Source organism: Desmodus rotundus, chromosome 9 (assembly GCF_022682495.2).
Source record: "Desmodus rotundus isolate HL8 chromosome 9, HLdesRot8A.1, whole genome shotgun sequence".
Lineage (NCBI taxonomy): Eukaryota > Metazoa > Chordata > Mammalia > Chiroptera > Phyllostomidae > Desmodus > Desmodus rotundus.
This window is the reverse complement of record NC_071395.1, coordinates 90,509,551-90,534,399: the sequence shown is the minus strand read 5'-3', so window position 1 is coordinate 90,534,399 and position 24,849 is coordinate 90,509,551.

Here is a 24,849-nt window from a genome sequence, read left to right as displayed (position 1 = left end):
TATATTTTTTTGAAGTTGGGCTTAAGTATTGTTTCTGTCAGTGGTGCTTGCTGTCAGTACAGTTTAGTTCATCTGATAGCAAAATCAAAAACCCATTTCTTATAGATACAGTTAGTTCTTAAAATTGTCTGTACTTAAACACAGTGAATTAGGAAGATTCTTAAGGATGTGGTCTGAACAAGATGATCACTTGAGACTTTTTCTAGTTCTAAAGGTTCATACTGGATTCTGTTAGAGGAATTGATACTATCAGTTGACTTCCTGCCTACTGAAAATCATTTTTTTTATCAGTTGCTACAATTTCCCAACTATAAGAGTAGTACAACTAAAATAAAATTTACAAGAATATATGCAAATATGTTATATCCTATGGAGCTTGTACACAAGTAATTTATGTATATGTACCCCATAAAAGAAAGTTTCATTGTGTTAATTCTGAGAATATATCCACAAATGGTTTCTTTTATTTATTGTTAAAAACAATCCCCAAATCCTCAGAAGTATTTCTGCTGTAATTAAATTTAAATGTTTTTTTAAAAAATTCATGAGTTGGCAATTTACTGTGTTCATATTTTAGTTCCCTTATGTTTGGTCACTAATTGTGGTATCATAAAGAGCTAAGATTTAAAGTCCTTAACCTTCCCAGGCCCAAGTAGAAGCAAGATGTCAACACTCATAAGTTATGAGCAGTCTCCCAAAGGGACTGTCATACAAAATATACTTATAATTGAATTAAATTAGGAGAGGATTCTGGGAAGATGACAGAATCAGTAGTATAGTTTTTCATTCTCTCTGGATACATAAAAACAGAGAGAACTACTAGATAGAAAAACCTAAAACCTGTGAATGACATTTCCAAAAAATAAAAATAAATAAAAGGTGAGGAAGTATTCCTACAAACTCCAAAACACATGTGGCTGGGTACAAACCACCAACAGCCCCTAGACATGCATGGTCTCAGTGTGAGTGCTGGAGAAAGGATAAAGAAGCTGCATCTGATGGACCTGAGAACAGGAGGACTTTGATTGACAATAGGCATTGTCTGGAAAGAGGGAAGGCCAATTTGAGAACAGCAGCTGAAACTGGAAGGGGTTTTGACCAATACCAATATCAAGCCCACAGGAAAAAGGTCTGATGGGACTAGAGCAGCCTAGCTCCTTTGCAGGACAGAGCCTCACACCAAAAAGAAACTGCTTGAAGTGGAATGAAAATTGAACAGGACATGGACAACCAGAAGTGAAGGAAATAAAAGTTTTAGGCCATGAAGTACAATATCACTCTCCAAGATCAACAGAGGAAGGCCTGTGATATAAAGAGAGCTTTCTTGAATGCAACCTTATAACAAGAGTTCAAGAAAACTAATTAATGTCATATCATAAGAAGTAAAAATAGCCCTGGGTGGGTAGCTCAGTTGGTTAGAGTGGTGTCCCAATATGCCAAGGTTGCAGGTTCAATCTCGGTCGAGGCACATACAAGAATCAACCAATGAATGCATAAATAAGTGGAGCAACAAATCAATGTTTCTCTCTCTCCTTTCCTCCCTTTCTCTCTCTCTAACCTCAATTTAAAAGAAGAAGAAAAAAAAGAAGCCAAAATATAAAAGTCACATAGTTTTTGTAGGGACAAAAAGGGGATAATAAATCCCTACAAACAATAAAGCACCCCAGAAAGACATCTCACGAAACAGAGCAAAACTGTAACCTACTATTTCCAAATGAGCTAAAAGACATAAATAACAAGTCATGAAATAACAGAAATATGAATTAGAAACTCAGAAATAAAATGACAGGACTCAAGAAATAATTAGAAATGAAGAAACAGCCTTGGCTGGTGTGGCTCAGTGGTTTGAGCACCAAAGGGTCGCTGGTTCAATTCCCAGTCAGGGCACATGGCAGAGTTGCAGGCCAGGTCTCTGGTAGGGGGCACTCAAACGGCAACCACACATTGATCTTTCTCTCCCTCTCTTTCTCCCTCCCTCCCACTCTCTAAAAATAAATAAAATCTTTTTAAAAAAAGAAATAATAATTTAAGAAATAAAGAGTATTCTAGAAAGAAAATAAAAGCAATAAATTCAATAGTAGTGCCTGGAGAGAAATCAGTGAAATTGAAGAAAAATTTTTAAGTGAAGAAAGAGACAAAAAAGGATTTGAGAGAAAGTGACAGATATTGAAGAGTGACAAAGGAGATCCAAATACAGAATGGAAGTCCATGAAGAAGAAAACAAAAGTAAGGGAACAGAGCAAATTCTAAAACTTTCAAGAAATTCTTTCTGGAAAAAATTGTTTTGAAATGACATACTGAACACCCTAACTGGTGTGGCTCAGTGGACTGAGCACCAAAGGGTCAGACTGTAAACCAAAGGGTCACTGGCTCGATTCCCAGTCAGGGCACATGCCTGGGTTGCAGGCCAGGTCCCCAGTAGGGGGTGTGCACAAGGCAACCACACATTGATGTTTCTCTCCCTCTCTTCCTCCCTCCCTTCCCCCTCTCTAAAAATTAAATAAGTAAATAAAATTTATAAAGGAAATTACATACTCATAGTGTACACCACGAATACAGAATGACCAATTCTAGTAAAATTACTAGATTTTTAAAAAAGAAGAAAAATTCCTTTGAACCTCTAGAAAATCCTTTTAAAAGATTTTATTTATTTTTAGAGAGAGGGCAAGGGAGGGAGAAAGAGAGGGAGAGAAACATTGATGTGAGAGAGAAACATCAATCAGTTGCCTCTCATATGCATCCACACTGGGGACTGAACCTGCAACCCAGGCATGTGCCCTGGGAATTGAACCAGTGACCTTTTGGTTTGCAGAATGACATCCAACCAACTGAGCACCACAGGCCAGGGCTATAGTATGTTTAGTCTGTGGTTGGAAATTCATATATGCAGAGACCAACTTAAGTTACATGTGGATTTTTAACTGAGCAGTGTGGATTTTGACCCCTGCATTGTTCAAGAGTCAACTATATATGACTTATAAGGGAAAAAATAGGATTATCATCAAGCTTACCTTTTTAGATTGTTATTTGAAAATGGAGTAATATTGTCAAGATAATTAAGAAAGTATGAGTCAGTTGTGAAGGATACAGGCAAACGGTTATCAACATTAAGAACTCCAGGAGTATTAGTCCTCTGAGTCCTTCCCAAGGAATCTTCTAATGAATAAGCTTCAAATTAAAAAAAAGTGACTAGAGAGACATGAACATAAGGAGTGGTGATGAGCATTAAATATATTAACTGGTATAACTAAGACTAAATGAAGGCTGAAATGTAGATAGTATGCTATATAATGGCTATATGCTCTGACAATATAGATATAGTTCAACTACAAAAAATGGGAAGGGAACAAATGCAAAAAATGCTTAAACGTTTTTATTACCCATAATGGTGGTAGTATTAGTATTGTTATTTTGAGATTGTCCTGGGGAGACAAAAATTGGAGTCAGGGTCTGTATTAGGGTTCTCCAGAGAAAGAGAACCAATAGGATAAGGAGATAGATAGATAGGTAGATAGATAGATAGATAGATAGATAGATAGATAGATAGATAGATAGATAGATACATGATAGATATGTAAGAAGAGATTTATTATAGGAATTGGCTTAAGCAGTTCTGGAGACCAAGAAGTCCCATAATCTGCCATCTACAAGCTGTAGAGCCAGGAAAGCTGGTGGTATCATTTAGTACAAATTTGAAGGCCTGAGAACCAGGGGAACCAATGGTGTGATTCCAACTCTGAGGCCAAAGGGCTGAAAATGGGGGCCTGCTGGTGTAAGTCTCAGAGTCCAAAGGCATGAGAATCTGGAGTATCAATGTCCAAGGGCAGGAGAAGATGGATGCCCTAGCTCAAGAAGAGAGAAAGAATTCTTTTTTTGTTTGTTTCATTCTTTTTCTTTTTAAATATATTTTATTGATTATGCTATTACAGTTGTCCCATTTCCCCCCCTTTATTTCCCTCCACTCTGCATACCCCCTTCCCACCCACATTCCCCCCTTTAGTTCATGTCTATGGGTTGTACATATAAGTTCTTTGGCTTCTACATTTCCTATACTATTCTTAACCTCCCCTGTCTATTTGCTACCTACCATTTATGCTACTTATTTCCTGTACCTTTTTCCCCTCTCTCCCCCTACCACTCCCCTACTGATAATCCTCCATGTGGTCTCTATTTCTGTGATTCTGTTCCTGTTCTAGTTGTTTCTTTTCTTAGTTTCTTTTTCTTTTCTTTTTTTTAGGTTTGGTTGTTAATAGTTGTGAGTTTGTTGTCATTTTACTGTTCACAGTTTTGATCTTCTTTTTCTTAGATAAGTCCTTTTAACATTTCATATAATAAGGGCTTGGTGATGATGAACTCCTTTAACTTGATCTTATCTGGGAAGCACTTTATCTGCCCTTCCATTCTAAATGAGAGCTTTGCTGGGTAGAGTAATCTGGGATGAAGGTCTTTGCCTTTCATGACTTTGAATACTTCTTTCCAGCCCCTTCTTGCCTGCAGGGTCTCTTTTGAGAAATCAGCTGACAGTCTTATGGGCACTCCTTTGTAGGTAACTGTCTCCTTTTCTCTTGCACTTTTAAGATTCTCTCCTTATCTTTCATCTTGGGTAATGTAATTATGATGCGCCTTGGTGAGTGCTTCCTTGGGTCCAACTTGTTTGGGACTCTCTGAGCTTCCTGGACTTCCTGGAAATCTATTTCCTTTGCCAGATTGGGGAAGTTCTCCATTATTTTTTCAGATAAGTTTTCAATTTCTTGCTCTGTTACAGAACAGACCCCGGGGGGGGGGGGGCGGTGAATGATATACTATTAACAAATGGACCCACCCTTGTGCTCTGGGGGTCCCCCCATCCCGTACTAGGTTTGCCTGGCCTGCTGCCAGGGAAAGACGTCTCTCAATGCCAGAGACTGTTGAAAAGGAAAGGGATCATTTATTTAAAAAGTTATACAGACTTAGAGTAATGACTTAATGTCTTCATTAAAAATACTAAAGTCCTTTAGAATACCCACAAACGCACAGTCTTTCCTTCTCCCTTTTGCCCAGTCTGGGGTACCATATCTCAGGAAAAGAAGTAGAAGTCCGTGATTCAGGCAGCCCCTTGGTTCCAGCATCATCAGCTGTGTTGCCGTCACGATCTCCAGTTAATCCAAAACCATTTGGCACCTTCTCATGGCCCACCAGCAAGAATCCTTTCACCCCTTTTCTTCCAGGCAAAGTCTCTCCTGCTTCCTAAGCCATGTGGCAAAAAGGGCGCACCCTAAACCTGCACAGTCCCCACTTTCCCCAAAGCTGCATGATCCCCAAAAGCCCCCACATGGCTACCACACCTTGGTTTAAATACCCGCACCAGTCTTCCTCTGCAGCACCATTCTGGACTCCTCCCACAATCAGTTACACCTGCCAGCATTCCCCTATTTTTCAAGCTTTGCTGGGCTGCCATAGTAAGTCCGGGCAGGCGTGGCCCTGTGGTGCGGAGCCAATCATCTGCAAGCTTTTATGCAGGTGCTGTACCCAGAGGGAGTTGCCTCCCAGTTACATCATGGGTTGAAGTCACTCCCATCCCCCTGGCTCAAAGTATGGCCACAGTTATTTAACATATCTATGAAACCAATTAAAGGTTATAGATATGTTAAATGACCATTCTAGAGGTTATCTGCAAAGCTGTTGCTATTCAAAACAACTCCCAATGGTCCTGCTCCTTGCATCCCACCCCCCAGCTCAGACTTGTGGGGGTGAGGACATCATATATATATATATATATTCTAATATTTCCTGGACACCCAGAATTCTAGACCCCATTACAAATCCCAATCTGGGTCCCCTCCGGCTGCACCCTGTTACAAATTCCTCTTATCCTTCTTGCACCCTTATGATTTGGTTGTTGGAATGTTTCAAGTTGTCCTGGAGGTTCCTCAGCCTCTCCTCATTTTTTTGAATTCTTGTTTCTTCGTTCTGTTCTGGTTGAATGTTTCTTTCTTCCTTCTGCTCCAAACCATTGATTTGAGTCTTGGTTTCCTTTCTGTCACTGTTAAGTCCCTGTATATTTTCCTTTATTTCGCTTTTCATAGCCTTCATTTTTTCCTCTATCTTGCAACCATACTCAACCAATTCTGTGAGCTTCCTGATTACCAATGTTTTGAACTGTGCATCTGACAGGTTGGATATCTCTTTGTCACTTAGTTGTATTTTTTCTGGAGCTTTGATCTGTTCTTTCATTTGGGCCATATTTTTTGTGTCTCATCACACCTGTTTCATAGTAAGGGGTGGAGCCTTAGGTATTTGCCAGGGCGGGGCAACCCCCATTGCTGTGTTGTGATGCTGTCAGTGGGGGAGAGGTCCAAGAGGGAACAAAGCCACTTGCTCAGCACTCGGCCAGCTTTCAGTCCCTTCCTCCACTACCCACAAGCAAATTGGGCCCTTCTGGTGCTGATTCACCAGGTGGATGGGTTTGTGTATGTCCTATGACCCTGTGGGTCTCTCCAATGAACTCTCCTGTGAGGTCGGGAGTTCCTCCTGCCCCTGCAGCCCCACAGGTTTTTTCAGTCAGAGTTTTTGAGGCTTTATTTTCACGTACTGGAACCCTGGGTTGTGCGGTCTGTCTCATTCCCTGGTTGTTCCTCCAGGTTTATCTGCACATGAATGTGGGACTGCCCAGTCAGCCAGCCATTGCCTTGCCACAAGTCCTCTCCCCACGGCTGCCCGTCTCTGCCCTTCGTACCGGTCTGGATGAATGTTTCTTCTTTAACTCCTTGGTTGTTGGACTTCCATAAAGTTCGATTTTCTGTGAGTTCTGGTTGTTTTTTGTTTTTAAACTTGTTGTGGTCCTTCTTTTGATTGTGCAAGGAGGCCTGGTGTGTCTACCTATGCCTCCATCTTGGCCGGAAGTTCCTTATTCTTTTTTTTTTTTATTGTTGTTCAAGTATAGTTGTCTCCATCTTCACCCCACCACACCACACCCCCCACAACCCCCATCTCCCCAACCACCATCAAACCTACCTCCTTTGGCTTTGTCCATGTGTCTTTTATACATGTTCCTTGATGGCACTTGCCCTATTATTCCCTATTATCCCTGTCCCCCCTCCTCTCTGGTTACTGTCAGTTGGTTCTTTATTTCAGTGTCTCTGGTTGTATTTTGCTTGCTTGTTTGTTTTGTTGATTAGGTTCCACTTATAGGTGAGGTCATATGGTATTTCTCTTTCACTGCCTGGTGTATTTCACTTAGCACAATGCTCTCCAGTTCCACCCATGCTGTACATTTACACAATGGAAAGAGAGAATTCTTAGGCTCTCAACAAATTGGATGGTGGCTGTCCACATTGGTGAGGGCCATCTTTGTGACTCAGTCTACTAGTTCAAATGCTAGTATCTTCCAGAAACACCCTCACAGACACCCCAGAAATAATGTTTTTCCAGCTATCTAGGTATCTGTTAGCCCAGCAAGTCTACACATAAAATTAACCAATACGGGGTCCATCAAGGAGAAAGAACTCTGATAAATAAGGTTTATAATTAAGAGTCCTGAAAGGGCTCTACTTCCCTAGAAGTAGGGAAAGCCAGTCTCACCTGGATAAAGGTAATGTGTCTAAAATCTATCTCACTGCCAGAAGAAATTGAACTCTTCTATGGAGGATAACGTCATAACCTAGAGTCTCGTAATTTTTCATATATAAAGTCTAGCATTCAATTAAAAATCAATTAAGCCAGGAAACAGGACCAAAGACTGAAAATCGAGAGATGGAATAGACCATAGAAATAAACTTATAGGGGACAAACATACTTGAGTTATTTATTTAGTCACAATTTAAAAAATAACTGTGGGTAGTATGTTTAAGGGACTAGATGAAAAGATGGAGACTTCTACCAGAGAATTGGTACTAATAAAAAAAGAATTAATTGTTAATTTTAGAATTTAAAAATATAATAACTGAAGTTAAAAATCCAATAGATGGGTTTAAAAGTATTAGATCCTGCAAACATGATTAATGCCTTGGAAGACATGTCTGTAGAAAATATTCAGATTTAAGTACCGAGGAAAAAAGTATGGAATACAGAGAAAAAAATACAAGAAACAAATGGGGGAACAATGAAAGAGCTTATTATTATGATTGTCACTGGTGTCCCAGAAGGAGTAGAGACAAGCAATGTGGCAGGAGCCATCTTCGAAGAGACACTGGCCAAGAATTTCCCCAAACTAACAAGACATTAAGTCACAGGATCAAGAAGCTCTATGAATATGAAGTAAGACTAATACAAGGAAAACCATACCTAGACAAACCACTGAAAACTAAATGCTAATATAAAAATATCAAAATTAGAGTTAAAAAGAGGCACATTATCTTCAAATGAGCAACAGTAAAGCTTACAGCTAACTTTTCTAACAGAAATGATGGAAGCCAGAAAACAATGGAATGACATCTTTAAAAAGTGAAAAAAATTCTGCAAATTTAGATTTCTATACCTAGAAAAAATATTCTTCAAAAATTAAGGTAAAACAATTATATTTTCATAAAAATAATAACCTTCAGAGTTCATTATCAGCAGATGTGCACTAAAAGAATAATAAAAAGAATTCTTCAAGTAGAAGTCAAAAGAACCCCAGCTACAACCCAGAAATGCAGGAAGGAACAAACAGTACTGGAAAGAGGACATCTAAATTAGTACAAATTCTTTAAAACAACATCAATAATAATGATGCCTGTAGTGTTTAAAAAGGTTTTCATGTACTCTCATACAGATGAACCAAAAACCCACTGTCACTGGCATTACATGGCATTACATTTTTGCCTCTGTGCCTTTGGTTTCTCCCTTACCCATCCTTTGAGGCCAAGTTTATATCATAACATCTTCAGGAAGAATTCACTGACTCCTTCATTTATGTCTCCCCTCCCTTTAACTTAGCACCATGTGGCGTGGGTCACTTATGCAGAACTTAAACTGAGACAACTATTTTTTGTTTTATTTTTTTTTCTCTTTGTGTTTCTTGGTTTCTCAAATACAATGTAAATTAAATGTCCTTTCAAAGAGTTATCTATAGAGTATGTGCTCAATAAATGTGTGTTGAATAAATATGTTGAAGAATAAGTTGATAATGAATAGGTTGATCTTGTTATTTTCTGGGATAGAATTTTCTACCCATTAGTTAATAATTGTTGTTCTGAGATTTGATAAAGGCAATTACTATGAACATATAAAAGAAAAGCTTTAATAAATCTTGGATGAAAGATCCATTAGGGGTAGATTGGCTGTTCATATCACATCTTTAACTTTTTGAAATTGATTTCGGCCTGTTTAATAAAATCTTCCTTGGTATCTCTGTCAAACATATAAGGCTAGTTGGAGTATATCAGGGGTATGGCATTTATTTCATTTTAATGTGAGTCATTGCACTATTCCCAGATGCTAAAGAAAGGCACAGCTCTTGTGCTCTCCAGAGAATGGAAATTTTAATTGGAGGCTAAAACATTCATACACAAAACAACTTGAGATAAAATCCAAAGAACTACTTTAATAACTGCAAAAAAAAAAATGGTATAGTGTAGACTCAAGCTGAAATAAATAAGGAAACTAAAAATAATGGTTACACTTGGGATGCGATTATTAGGGAAGGCATATAAAAAGAGTTTTGTTCTGGTTTTGAAGATTAGATGGAAAAATATGAAAGAAAAGTAGCATAAATTTTTTCTGAGGGAAAAGAACACAAAAAGTACAGAGGAAAAATAGTAAGTTATGTTCAGGCAACTATACACAAATAGGCTTAGGAACAGAGGGAATATGTGAGGCCAGAGAGAGGCAGAAGAAGGGCAGTGACAGAAAACATCAAACATGTTTATTTTAAAAATAGTGTGGAATTCTCTTTCTCCTTTTAGTAGAAATAACCTTCACTGTCAACAGTCCAGGCAGACCCCTTAGACGATCCCAACTTCCTAGGCTGTTATTTGCAATAATTTATGCCATATGAGTGTAATGGGAAAAACATATTGCCAAGTGAATTACTTTTGAAATGTACTGCATACTGACATTTGGGAAATTAGATCCCGAACACAATGCATTCTGATTATCTGAAGTGCCTTCCCATCATGAAAAGATAAATTCTGTCCAACAAATAAAAAATAAGTCTCCATGTTAAATTAAAGTTCTGTCCTTTGGCAAGGTTCTGCTCAAAACTTTTGGTCACTGTTCAGATGGTAACCCTGGGGATTATTCCTTGCCAAACAGTCTCCATGGGTCTGAGGAGAACAGAAATGCCCCTGTTCAAACATATTTCGGACTAGTCCCTCGCAGTGACTGCCAGCCTAACCCGTCTTGGGAAGAATTCTGTGATGTCCATTCTCTATGTACCCAAATGTGTCAGTGCTAGAGATGACCCTGCTCAGCCTGCTTCCTTTCATTTTTCTGGAAAAAAGCACAACCACGCTCTCTTATGAAAAACAAATGACTCTTCACTTCTCTGTCCCCACTCAGCAAATTCCTCTGGCACCACTGGCCCCCTCTCAACATGAATATACATTTGCTTTGGCCCTTCCTCCTCCTCCAATACATTTTCTGTGCTGTTGGGCTTCCAGGCTGAGTCACAGTCAGTTGAGCAGTCCTGAATCCAGAAGCACAGACAAGGAATGATTTTGATGAAGGGTCTTCTGAGGTATACCGTCAATACGGCTATCTCAAGGCGAGCCTTCCTTGTTTGCTGAACACATCCACTTTGTATGCTGAATAGAACGATGTGATGGGGGGTGGGGGGATGGACAAGGAGAAAATGGGACCTCAGTGATGCTTAGAGAGTGAATCTGCAAATTAACTGGGACTGCTAGAGAAGATTAAGGGCATAAACACGATAGTGAAGCATCATTAATGTCACATAAGCCAGGCCAGATTGTTATTTTGATCATTACATTGATCTAAGCATTCACATAACCTCTGCTTTTCATATAAAATAATAGCTCTCAGTCATGAAACTGTACTTTACAGTGAGAGAGACCTGGGTTTGGATCCTGCCTTTACTGCTTACCAGATTAAGGATCTTGCTTCTATTATTTAATCTCTCTAAGCCTTCTTTATTGATAAAATGAGAATGCTAATCGAATCTACCTGAATAGGATTATTGTGAGGTTAAAAAGATAATACAAAGAGTTTAGCACTTTGCCTACCATGTAGCAAGCACAAAATGAATGTTAGCTTTTATTGTTTTTGAAATTTATGTAAGTCTAATTTCTCTAAGGCGGACTAGTTTTTATTCACTAGGAGTAATACCTAGTTAAAAGAATCTTATGCTGAGTCTTTGGAGGCAGCAATTATCACCCTCTGACTGACCTTCCTGGTGCATCTGTATTTCATGGAGATGGCTTAAATCAAGTTGCACCTATAAATATAAATATGCTTCTGATACCACTGAGCAAGTTTCTCGTAAAAAGCTAGGCACATATTTAATAAATAATTGAGTTTGCCATTCCCCTAAAGCAGATTATACCCCTAATACTCGAATTCTGATACATATAAAATCAGAATATATGTGTATTATATAGTAAAAATAATTGTTAGTCTTATTACATTGTTGCCTTTTTATAGATCAGGAAACTGCTTCAGTTACATTGCCTGCTGGACAGATTCACTTGATAATTTTCCAGGTGTCTTACACCTAAACATTGTCCAAACCCGAACCCATTATTTCAGCCCACAAACTTCTTCTTCTTATATTCCTTTTCTCAGGTAATGACACTGCCATCTACCCAGTGACCCAAGCCAGAAATCAGTGAGTCATCCCAGACTTTCTCCTCTCCCTTACTCATATCAACCAAGCACTATAAAGTTTTACCTTTTAAATATTTTTTGAATCTTACCCCCTGTTCTCCATTCTTACCACCACTGCTTTTATTCAGGCTGCTACCATTTCTCACTGAAACTACTGCAATTGTTTCCTAACTGACCTCTGTGATACTAGCCATGATGTTTCCATATATATATATGCTGCCAGGATGATGGGTCTAAACACATAACTGATCATGTTAGTCCCCAGCTTAGAAACTTTCAGTAGTTCCTCACTGCTTCCAGAATAAAGCCCAAGTTTCTTAGTATGGCCTTCATGATCCCAAACCATGATCCTAACCAAGTCCAGGTAAAATGAAGTGAGTAGCCCTGGCCAGTGTGGCTCAGTTGGTTGGAGTGTTGTCCTATAGACTGAAAGGTCATAGGTTCAGTTCCTCATCAGGGCACATACCCAGGTTGCAGGTTCAATCCCTGGTCAGGGCATGTACAAGAAGGCAACTGACTGATGTCTCTCTCTCTCCCCACCTTCCTCTCTCTCTAAAAGCCATGAAAAAATGTTCTCAGGTGTTAAAAAACAATGAAGTGAGTATGTGAGTGTCTCCTCTTTTGGACTCCGGGCTCTGTGATGGTAAAGACAAAGTCTTGTAATTTTTGTATCTCAGCATCTATCAGTGTCAGTAAAAAATTGTTAAACTCAAATGAAATGGTGATATAAGGTTTGAAGTCAGGTGGATCAGTTCACACTTTTTTAAATGGTTTTTATAGTGTAAAAAAATGGAGATATAATTCATGTACCATAAAATCCACCATTTTAGTATATTATGTTTTTTTTGTGTATTCATAGTTGTATACTATCACCACTATCTAATTCTATAATATTTTTGTCATCTGAAAAAGAAACTCATTAGCCATAAATAGCCAATCTATTATCCTGTCTCTCTCTTCGCCACCAAGAAAGCTAAAGATAATCCACAGAATGGGAGAAAATATTTGCAAACCATATATCTAATAAGGGATTATTATCCAGAATATATAAAGAACTCTTACAACTGAACAAGAAAAGAAAAACAACCCAATAGAAGAATGGGTGAAGGCTTTGAATAGCTATTTCTCCAAAGGAAATATACAAATGGTCAATAAGCACATGGAAATATGTTCAACATCATTAGTCATTAGGGAAATGCAAATTAAATCCACAATGAAGTACCACTTTACACCTGGTAGGGTAGCCATTGTCAAAAGGATGGACAACCACATCAAGTATTTGCAAGGATATAGAGAAATTGGAACTTGCATACGTTGCTGGTGGGAACGTAAAGTGGTGCGACTGCTTTAAAAAACAGTTTGGCAGTTTCAAAAAGTTACACATGGAGTCACCATATGACCCAGAAAATCTACTTATAGCTAAATACCCAAGGAAACTGAAAATGAATATCCACACAAAAAACATGTTAATGAATGTTCATAGGAGCATTATTCATAATAGCCCCAAAGTAGAACTAATTCAAATATCCAAAACCTGATGAATAGATAAATAAAATGTGATATAGCCACACAATGGAATATTATTCAGCCTTAAAAAGGAATAGAGTACTGACGTGCTACAGCACGGATGAGCCTCGAAAACGTTGTGCTAACCGAAAGAAGCCACACACAAGAGACCACATACTGAATGATTTCATTTACATGAAATGTCCACAGTAAGCCACTTTATAAAGACAGAAGGTGCATGAGTGGTTGCGTGGGGCTGGGAGGGTTGAGAGGAAATGGGGACTGACTGCTAATGGGAAAAGGATTTCTTTGGGGGGTGATGAAATGTTCCCAAATCTATTGTGGTGATGGGTGCATGACTCTGCAAATACACACAAAAATCACTGAATTATAGACTTTAAGTGATGAATTTGATGGCATGTCAATTACAGCTCAGTTAAATGTTGTATAAAAAAAGGTGAAAAAGCAACTTAAATAAAAAACTGGCCGGTTACAGCTAAAAAAGGAAAAAGAAAAATATGGTTAGTCTGTCTTTCTTGTGTTAAGTAGGGCCACAGTGAGGCACTGATCAGGTCCGCAAGAATTAGCACTAGGATAACCTGCTTGGAGCAAGAGAAAGGAAGAGGAATTTAAATATTCTTCAAATAAGGGATTATAGTGGTCAAGGAAGTAGAGGAGGAATTTTACACTTTCAGGTTCACCCCAAAACTCTAGTTTGACAATTGTTTCCAATTTGGGCTGCTAAGCCACTCTTGGAAACAGCTATCTAGTCCTGCCTATTCTGATCGAGGTCTTGAAAGCAGAGCTGAAAAGTGCTGGCACAGTTTATCCCACTCCGGGCCTGACTTCGATGCCAAATTTAGCCTTTGGCAACTTCATTGTGTTGAGAGTCCCTGGGGACTTGTTTGACCTAATTTTGGAGAGCTGCAAGGGAATTCACTTCTGGATGGTGGCCCAGCAGGGAGGGAGTGGCTCAGCAGCTGCCTAATCCTCTACTAAGTTAATGATAAAGTGTACCTGGGCACAGTCACTGGAGGGCCAGTTCCCTATTATGTGAGGCTTGGAATTTTCCAGATAAGTAAAGGTAATTCCCAGTATTAAATATTATAATCATCTTCAGAGGAAATCTTTCAGAATGTATTATATATAGTCCTGCCTTTTTGTACTTAGGCTTTTTTTTTTAACTGATAATTTTATATTACATGGCCACTATGAAAAACTTGGAAAGTATAGTACTATCCTCCTTCCCTAGAATTAGCCATTGCTAATAGCTTGGTGTGTATTCTTTCAGACCTTTTTTTTTTTTTTTTTAGTTTATAAGCATAGATACATACATATTCACACCCATAAAAGGATTAAAAAATTTTTTTAACATAAATGTTATCATACCTACCTCTTGGTCTATCCCTTGCTTTTCTTTTTTTTTTTTTCTCCTTGCTTTTCCATTTAACAATATATCCTGGACATCTTCCCATGTCACTTCATATAAATTAACCTTTTTTTATGCCTGCGCATCATCCCGTGGTGTGGGTATACTATAATTTATTTAATCATTCCCTATTGATGCATATTTCCTATGTTTCTATTTTTTCTTCATGATCAAAAATGGTGAAATGAGAATTCTTATACATATACAACATTTTTGTCTACAAATAAGAGTATTTGGGGGGCATAGATTCTAAGAAATAGGATTGTTTAGATTTTTGATATATCTGGTAATTAGTTTTTAAACTTTTTCTTTTAAAATAATTTCAAACTTACAGAAAAGTTGCAGGAATAATATAACAAACTCCCATATCCTCTTCACCTTGATTCCCCGATTATCATTTCATCAGTCTTTTCTCTGTCCCCCACCCCACATATATATTATATACATACTGTGTATTTTTATGATTCATGGAGATATCTGATACATTTGGACACGAAGCCCTTGCCTTTAAATACTTCAGTGTGTATTTCCTAAAATCAAGGATGTTCTCCTGTATAACCTGAGCACAAGTGTCCAAGTCAGAAAATAGATAGATAAAATTTCGAGTTCACAGCGATTTCTCCAATCCAACGTCACTGAGATCCTTTCAGCGTTCTCACTTTCCATATTTGTAACTCCCTTCTCTGACAGAGAGAAACCTGCTCTTACCATCCCCCATATATTTCCTCCTTTGCCAAATACCCTGCATATGTCACATCTCCCTGCCTCCCTGCCACGTTGGTTGTTTCCTCAGCCCCGCCCCTGCTTCCTGCTGCCTGCTTAGCTCCAGCTTTGCCCGTCCCAAGAAAGAGGAAGTTAATTTATTTTTGAATGATGTGATGCAAGAGATACATCTTTTTTTCTTTAAAGGATAACCAATTCTTCCAACACCTATTCTCAATTATTTGAAATGCTTCCACATATGTTTGTGTCAGTAGCTGATGAGCTATTCTCTTTCATTCATCTATTTTTCTATTTCTATAAGCCAATATTACACTTGAAGTACTGTGGTTATATAATGTTTTAATATCTGGTAGGAAGAGGCCTCATTATACTTAAAAAAAAAGTCCTACCTAATCTTAAGTATGTATTCTTACAGAAGAATTTTAGATTTAGCATGCCAATTTAGTTAATCGTGTTGTAATTTTGATTAGAATTGCACTGAACTTGTAAATTATTTGGGTAAAATAGCATCTTTACAATATTGAGTCTTCCCATTAGGGAACATGGTATGCCTTTTATTTTTTCTGTATTTTAATTTATTGAATTTATTGGGGTGACATTGGTGTACAATTCTATCATACATCATCTGTATGTTGTATTGTGTGTTCACCATCCCAAGTCAAGTCTCCTTCATCACCATTTAACCCTCTTTACCTTCAACTACCACCTCCCAATCCCCTGCCCCTTTCCCTATGGTAATCACCAAACTGTCCTCTGTGTCTGAGAGTTGGTTGTTTTTGGTTTGTTTTTGCTATTGTTTAATCCTTTCTCCTTTTTCACCCAGGCCCCCAGTGCCCCTCCCCTGAGAGCTGTCAGTGTGTTCTCTGTATCTGTGAATCTTTTTCTCTTTTGTCAGTTTATTTTGTCCACTAGATTCCATGTATAAGTGAAATCATATGGTACTTGTCTTTCTCTGACTGGCTTATTTCACTGAGCATAATACTCTCCAGGTCCATCCATGCTGTTGCAAAGGGTAAGATTTCCCTCTCTTTTACAGCTGAATAGTATTCCACTGTGTAAATGTACCATAGCTTTTTTACCCACTGATCTACTGATAGGCACTTGGGCTGCTTCCAAATCTTGGCTATTTAAAATAACACTACAATGAACATAGGGATGCGTATATTCTTTCGAATTAGTGATTTGGGTTTCTTTGGATATTTTCCCAGCATGCCATTTTCATTTATTCAATTTTTTAATTTCTTTCAATAAATAGTTATAGTTTTCTTTGTGTGGGTATTGGACATATAGTTTATTCCTAGGTCTTAAAAAATGTTTGTGGCTATTACTGAGATCTTTTCATCCTGTCTTCTTGCTATATATCTTGAGATTATGCTGCATATCCAAGTCTGTATCCTATTTTTCAACTTAATATTGTGCCAAATTTTCTGACTAATGAAAATATAGGTTTTATGGTTGCATAATTGCCCATCAAATATTTATGTGATGCAATTTATATAATCATTCCTTAAGGTTGGTAAATTAGATTGCTTTCATTTTTTAGCTAAATTTTGTAAATTTTATAAATGCTGTGATATCTTTATGCATAAATCTTTGTTCTATTGTGGATTATTCCTTAAACTATATTCCTCTAAATAATATTTCTCTTATTCACAATACAGATATTCCCTGAAAGGTCTTAGATAACACACAATTAGAGTAAACTGGAAAAATACTTCCACACTTGTTTAAAGTTTTAATTACTTGCTCTTAGAAACTGGTCCTGCGAATGCTTCCTATCACTTAGCCACTTTTAGGGACAAGATTAGAAGGTAATAAAATGAGGAATAAACAAGTAGCAGTGTCCTAACAGGCTGACGCAGTGAGAATCTGCGTGGGTACAAACGCCATCATATGGGGAGGTCCTTATTTCCTTGCACCTGCATCTTCTGGCCTTGCATGCTTACTTCATGGTGTTCATGGGTGCGCATCTTCACAATTTTATTATGTGCTTTATGGAACTATTTGCATGAAGTTGAATGCTGCATAATTCAGGGAATGTCTTTATACTGAATGTAATTTAATTTTCTTGATTACTCAGGGCTAATGTAGAGTCAATTTTTAACATTTCTTTCCCAACACCTATAGAAGCAGGTAGGGCTGTTTTCCCCACTGCTCAAGGCACAAAATTGCTGTGCTTTTGATCATTAAGTCAATTTTTATGCCTTTTTCTCATCTCTACCCGGCTTGCAGACTTTCAGCTTTCACTTCTCACTGCTATCTGCATGCCTGTGTGTGATAGTTTCTTCTCCCTCTTCTAGCTTACTGCTTTCAATTTTTTATGAGCTTGGAAAGCAGATTGCCAGCCCTTTAAAATAGAATCCAAGTAAAAATTAATAGGCTCTGAAAAAGGGCTTCGGTGACTATTTAGGAGGTGTAGGTAGGATCTTCAGGGCATGGTCTGTGGTGATCTCTTTTCCCATCTCCTGTCTTTCTCCCTTCTTAGCTGTGCTTCAAATAGATGAGATTGCCAGATAGTCAAGTTCCATAGAAATGAAGTTTCATTACAGTCAGGTTGGTAACATAACATTAAAACACCCCTCTTCCTTTCACTCTACTGAATTCTGATTCTTGACTTTCTTTTGCCCCTTTGACATCATGTGTCAGGCTGGGTTGACTAACCTACAGACGTTGTTCACTGGGCTTCCGATGTGTGGTTGAAGGTCCAATTTAAAACTTCATTCCCCTAACTTTTGTTCCGCCCATCTCTTCTTAATAATTAAAACCTCTCTACACTTCACATCAACAAAGCTATAATTCCCTTATACTAAAAAATCATTTCTTGCCTAAATCCTCTTTTTGCTAGAAAAGAAATTAAGTGCATTCCATCATAGGAAAGAAAACAAAGGCAATTTACACATCTGTACCATGTTTTTACCTGCACTGTTACTCGCGGCTAATTGATGAGGGCTACAGGGCTACACCACGATTGTGCAGGCACCTTCAGTAGTGGCCAGTCACTTTCCCTTCGCTGCTGATGGCCCCTCCTGGTATTTATTGCTACCTAGTAATTATTTAGGTGCTTTGAGTGAGGGGAGAGGGCAGGTTCAGTAAAAACTACTATTAGAGAATCAACTTAAACTTCACGTCATGTTAGTAGCAGACTGGTGGGATCATCTTTGTAATGGGCACAAGAAATACCCTCGCTGATGACGGCATTGGGATTTCTTTAGCACGCTGCATTTAGGGGGAGAAAAGTCAACTAGGAGTGCTAAACAGCTGTACATCGATGTTTATGGTTTCCACTTTAGATCAACTTAAACTTTCTTATACAATGTCATTCCTCAGTTGTTTTTTTTAATAGGTTGAATTGTGACATTCATGTATTTGCTAATGAGTGAACATTTTAAGCTTTTACACAGTGGCATAGCCTACTAGTCGAGTTTATTTTCAGCAGCATCACCATGTTTTGAAATTTGTTTATGCAATAATTTGATTAGTTTATTATACTTTTCCCAGTAAATATGAGTAGGACATGGACAATTGAAAATGCTGATATTATTAATAAGAAGCATAGGTTTCCTAAGCTTAATACACACATCTGAACAAAGCTGGAGTTGTCAGCGGTATATTGGGTTGGCCAAAAAGTCCATATGTTTTTTTCTGTAAAATGAGACATTTTTCACTTTCACTAATAACTTTATTGATTTGGATATTTTGAGCATGTTGGCTATCTCTTGTGTGGTATAACATTGATTGTTCTCAACTAATGTCCTGATTTGATCGCTATCAACTTCAACTGGTCTACCTGACCGTGGAGCATCGTCTGGCAAGAAATCTCCAGCGCAAAACTTCACAAACCAGTTTTGACACGTTCGATCAGGCAAGGCACTTTCTCCATAAACTAAACAAATTGGTGGGTTTTTTAAAATTTCAGTTGTGTATTTACCTTTCTTGAAATAAATAAAACATAGTATGCCAAAAATGTTGCATATTTTTTCCATTTTCAACATTAAAATGGTTACACAAAACATCACCAATTTTGATAAGTTTTTTAAACTGCACGCTGGTATGACAGCTGTCACAGTACAATCTAACAAAATTGTTTCAAATGAAGTTAAAGACAACTAAGCGCTCCTACGCCCACCTTACGGGGAAAAAAAAAAAACCAAATTAACTTTTTGGTCAACCCAATACAATGCAGTGACGCTAGCCTTGGTTACATAGGTATTCGCTGACAAAATTAGAAAGGGTAATACATGTTAGAAACACTTTATCAAAGATCGTATCTTAAGGGGGAGTTGCAACTAGGAATTGAATATTATTGTTCAGCTCTCCGGGGAAAATGTAATATGCAGTACATTTGATTTTTTCACAATCAACGTTTGTATATGTGACCAGGAATGTATTAAGGAATGGGTATGAAATAAACTATATATATACCAGATATACTCTATGAGAAATGTAGCCATGAACTAGGAAGAGATATTCCCTGTCTTCATGGAGCTAAAGATATCGCACATCTAAATTTAGTAAGCAGGAACCCGAGTAGGTTGTATGAGTGAATTGTTTAATGACATCCAGCTATGGCAGCCTGGTGTATCCAGCTGTAATGAGTATGTGCTCTCCACAGGACTGGACAGGGTGAGTGCAAAGACCAGAGCACTCCCACCTTCTCCTGGCAGTGATCCTAATGTTTTACTCTCTGACTCCCATTTTCTATATTTTAAGGTTATCGCCTCCCCTTATTTTGATATATTGATTCTTAGGATAGGTAGTATGCTCTATTCATTGTAGTAAAAATCATCCTCTTCATTTTCTACTCAAAAATTCTAGATTGGCAATACTTTGAATGTCTTACTGTGGGAACTGTGGCAAGTTATTTTGAGCTTGTGTTTTCCTCTCATAAAATGGGAATAAGTCCAATGCTATAAAGTTTTTATGAGTATTAGATTAAATTAAACAATATAAACTATGCAAATGCATAGGCATAGGCCTGTTACATTGAATGATGATAGTCCATAGACACTTGCTAGGGGCCAGGTAGTTCTACTTGTGTTAACTTAATCCTCATATCAGTCCTATAAGGGTGTATAGTTTTTAATCCCCATTTCAAAGATGTATATCCTGAGATCTGGAAATGCAGAGTAACTTGCTTGAGGTCACACATTTAGTAAATGGTTGAATTGGGACTTGAATGCAGTAAGTCTGGGTCCAGGGTTCTTTCTCTTCATACCTGTGCTATGTTCCCTCTCTTTGAATATTCATTTCCTTCCACTTCTCACCTATAGTCCATCTGTCTACTGCCTATTTCCACTTGGGTGACTTTCCATTATCTTACATCATGAGCTTTTACTTATGCATTCGTAGATTGATTCGTTGTTGTTGTTTTTTTAATTAAGATTTTACTTATTTTATTTTTAGACAGAGGAGAAGGGAGGGAGAAAGAGAGGGAGAGAAACATCATTTGGTTGCCTCTCACACACCCCCTACTGGGGACCTGGCCCACCACCCAGGCATGTGCCCTGACTGGGAGATGAACAGGAAACACTTTAGTTTGCAGGCCAGAGAACTAAATATACTGAGCCACACCAGCCAGGGCCATTGATTGATTCTTGTATGTGCCCTGACCAGGGATTGAACACACAACCTTGAGTTATCTGGACAATGCTCTAACCAACTGAACTACCTGACCAGGGCCCTCCCTCCTGTGTTTTAGATGAATGTTCTAAACAGTCACCTCATCTCCTTTCCTGGGCAGGACCCCCTGCAGTGCGGTCCTGGCCCACCTTTCCAGCCTCTTACTAACTGATGTTTTTCTTAATCTTCTGAATAGTAAATACTCTTCTATGCAACCACACTGTTGCTCATTGGTCTGGGGTTTTTTTTTTTTTTAAGACTTGCAACATGTCTATTTGTAGTTCACACCAATCCTTGCCTTTGTTAAGAAAGACTTAGGTCATTCTTTGTCCTAAGAGTTGTTATGTTTATTACTGCTCTGAATGTTTGTTGATTCTCTAGGGCCCGCCCTGGAATAGTCCTTTCTTCTGTCCTTCTAAATATTTTTCCTATTTTACTTTCCTTAAGAAGCGGCCCCATGCCATTCTCGTCAAACTTCTCTCTTATGAATTATTACAGAGCTTACTGTTTTAGTCATGTTAACACCTAGTTCTATAGTGTTGTATTAATATTTAAATGTTCTAAGCATTTTGTTTCCCCAATAGACAAGACCTCTCTCAAATTAATTAAATATGCCATAGTTATATACATACAGTAGCCACAAATACTTGTCAAGCATTTATAAATGCCAATGTAAAAATATGTGGAGTACTGCTTATTCCCATTATGCATGAATTTTTCACTTACCAAAAAAAGAGATTTACTAGAAAATTTTTAGGCCCTCTATGTAGAAATGCTTTTTAAGTGTTAGTCTAGAAATTATTAAATATTCATCAAAAGACTAAGATGAGAGTTGGTGGGGAAAATGTTGAAGCTATCAAGTTAGAAGTCACCAATTGATAAAACAAAATGAGATTGTGAAAAACTACCAATCCAAAAAATTTATTTTATATCAACTTCTCAGAAATATTTTCATTGTGAAGCATAGTTCACATTTTAAAAAAGATGCACCCTCTGTTCTCATTTGCATTTTATTTAGCATTATTCTGAGGATAACTGATAAAGGATACATATATGTTTGGGTTCAGATTGTGGCTCTGCCTGCCATTCAGTGTGAACTTGACCTGGTTCTTTAACCTCTCAGAGACTCTTTTCCCACCCTCATCAAGAAAATTGAGAGAATAATACTTACCTGATTGGATGTTGTTAGAACTAAATGAGGTATTGGGTTGGCCAAAAAGTTTGTTTACTTTTTCCACATGATGGCTCTAGTAATGCTTTGTTGTCTTTAACTTCATTTGAAACAATTTTGTTAGATTGTATTGTGACAGCTCTCATATCAGCGTGCATTAAAAAAAGCTTATCATAATTGGTGAATTTTTGTGTAGCCATTTTAATATTGAAAATGCAAGAAAATACACAACATTTGTGGTGTATTATGCTTTATTATTTCAAGAAAGGTAAAAACATGACTGAAATACAGAAAAACCCTTGTGCAGTGTATGGAAAAGGTACTGTGAGTGATTGAATGTGTCAAAAATGGTTTGTGAAGTTTCCTGGTACTATTGACATTTTAGCCAAATAGTTCTTTGCAGTGGGTTTGTCTTATGCATTGGAAGATGTTTAGCAGCACCCCTGGCCTCTACCCACTAGAAGCCAATACTGAGACATAGACGACATACTTAAAATATCCAAATCAATTAAGTTATTGGTGAAAATGAAAAATGTGTCTTTTTATTTTATGGAAAAAAACTAAATGGACTTTTTGGCCAACCCAATAGTATAAATAAGGCATTTACTAGAGTATTTAAGACCTGTAGACAGTCAATCAATGGTAGACATTATTGCTCTTTATTTAGTAGGGAAAGAGTTGAGGGAAAAGGTAGAAAATATAGGCCTGACGGTTTCCCTAAGGGACTTAAAGGTGACAGGGGAAGACATGTACAGGTGAGTGATGGTGCAGTGTTGATAGACTAAGAAGGCATTTTGAGTGGTATACATGGCACTGAAAAATTGGGAGGTATAGGGTAAGGTTGGACTACTCCACGGACAATTATTTGCAGGTTCTTACATAGTATTCATCATGTTTCCAAGTTTAAATTATAGAATATTATCTGGACTAGAATGGATATTTAGTAGGTTAAAAAAATAGCATTCTCAGGATTTCAGGTATTGGTGACAGAAAAGGAAATCAGGGGAGGAGTTAAGAACAGGGTGACTTCTCTCTACAAGGTTGCTCTTCATTCCCACTGTACCCCACCAGTACCTCTGTCGGGGACAGACTGTTTCCTCCAGAGAGTTAGAGTGCGGCAGCAAATTGTAAGACGTAATGGCAGAATTACCTGGTGGAGAATTGGCTGAATGGAATCCTGTCAGATGATCAAAACAGTGAAGCAGTGAGTTCCCTGCAGTGGGCAATGCCACTGCCCAGGGTGAACATGGGACTTGGGAAAGGCCAGCCAAAGGAAATGGAGAAACTGATCTTTCGAAGTATGATGAGGGTAGTGAGTCAGAGTTACTCACTTCATCAGAGCAAGGAACCCTGTGGGTCACAGCTCACAGAGCTGACTGTGGGAAAATCCAAGAAAGAGCTCTGCTGCTAAAATTGAACAATTACTGTTTTTTTCTAATTTCAAGAAAAAATGGATTTAAAGGTTTTCATCTTGTGAATTGTTATTCAACTTTTGGTATTTCTACCCTGTGAAAAGGTACAAACAAATTTTAAAGGGAAAACACAGACATTATTTTCAAAAAATACAGTACTTTTTCTATGTGGAGATCTGCATGAACATACTACAGTCAGATTTAGTGCTAGTAAAATTGTATCAAGTGCATGTGGCAGAGTCAAATCTGTCAATATTTCATGGTGTTCTACAATGAGCACCATCATTTCTAAATGTTGCCACCTGAATTAGTTAGAAAATCAACAGATTACACCCCTGAGTGCTTTTTGTTAATTCTGAAGGGAAGGAATGTTACCAGCCTCAGTGAAACTCACAGGCAAGGCTTAGATACAAAGTAATCTTTAAAATAAATAAAAAAGACCTAAGGAGAATTAAATAGAGTAAATTTGAGTGCAAGAAGGGTAACATAATAGCTATTGTTTCCTGAGCGCTTATTATGTACTAGGCTCTGTGCTAAGTATTTTTCAACCAGTTTCACTTAATCTTTACAACTGTCCTCTGAAGTATCATCAACCACACTGGACAGATGAAGCAAGGCAGGCTCAGAGACTGACTTAAGGTCACAAAGCTGGTATTAAATGGTGGGTGACGCTGAGATTCTAACCCAGGTTTCCTAAGCCCAGTCATGATGACATTGTAATGTCCCTTTGTGCGACGCAATTAAAAAACAAAAACGAAAACTGAGATACGATAAAGCACACAAATCGCTTTGCACCTACATTAACCCTTGTAATCAACAACTAGATCAAGACAGTGACTATTTGCAGCAACCTAGAGGGCCCCTCCTGCCCTCTCTCAGACGACTCGCCCGTAAGTAATCACTACTCTGCCACTATCACCGTAGACAGGTTTTATTTAGAGTCATCTAACTTTTTGGAGTTATCACCCAAAGATCCCATACATCACTTCCTCGCCTTGCCATTGCAGCTGTAGTTTTCAAAGCTGCTCTAGCTCTAACTTTTCAAGCACTCATGGTAGAGACCGTTGAAATCGTCCGTATTGAGTTTCTTGTATTATTCCAAAATTAATATTACCTTGAAAAGCCAAGGAAATTCCTGCATGAAGTAGATTCAAAGGGCTGTAATCAAACAAACCTCTCCGGGTAACGCCACCATGCAGAGGAACACCATGCATCCCTTTCCACTCACGGCGTCTCATTAGGAAGCG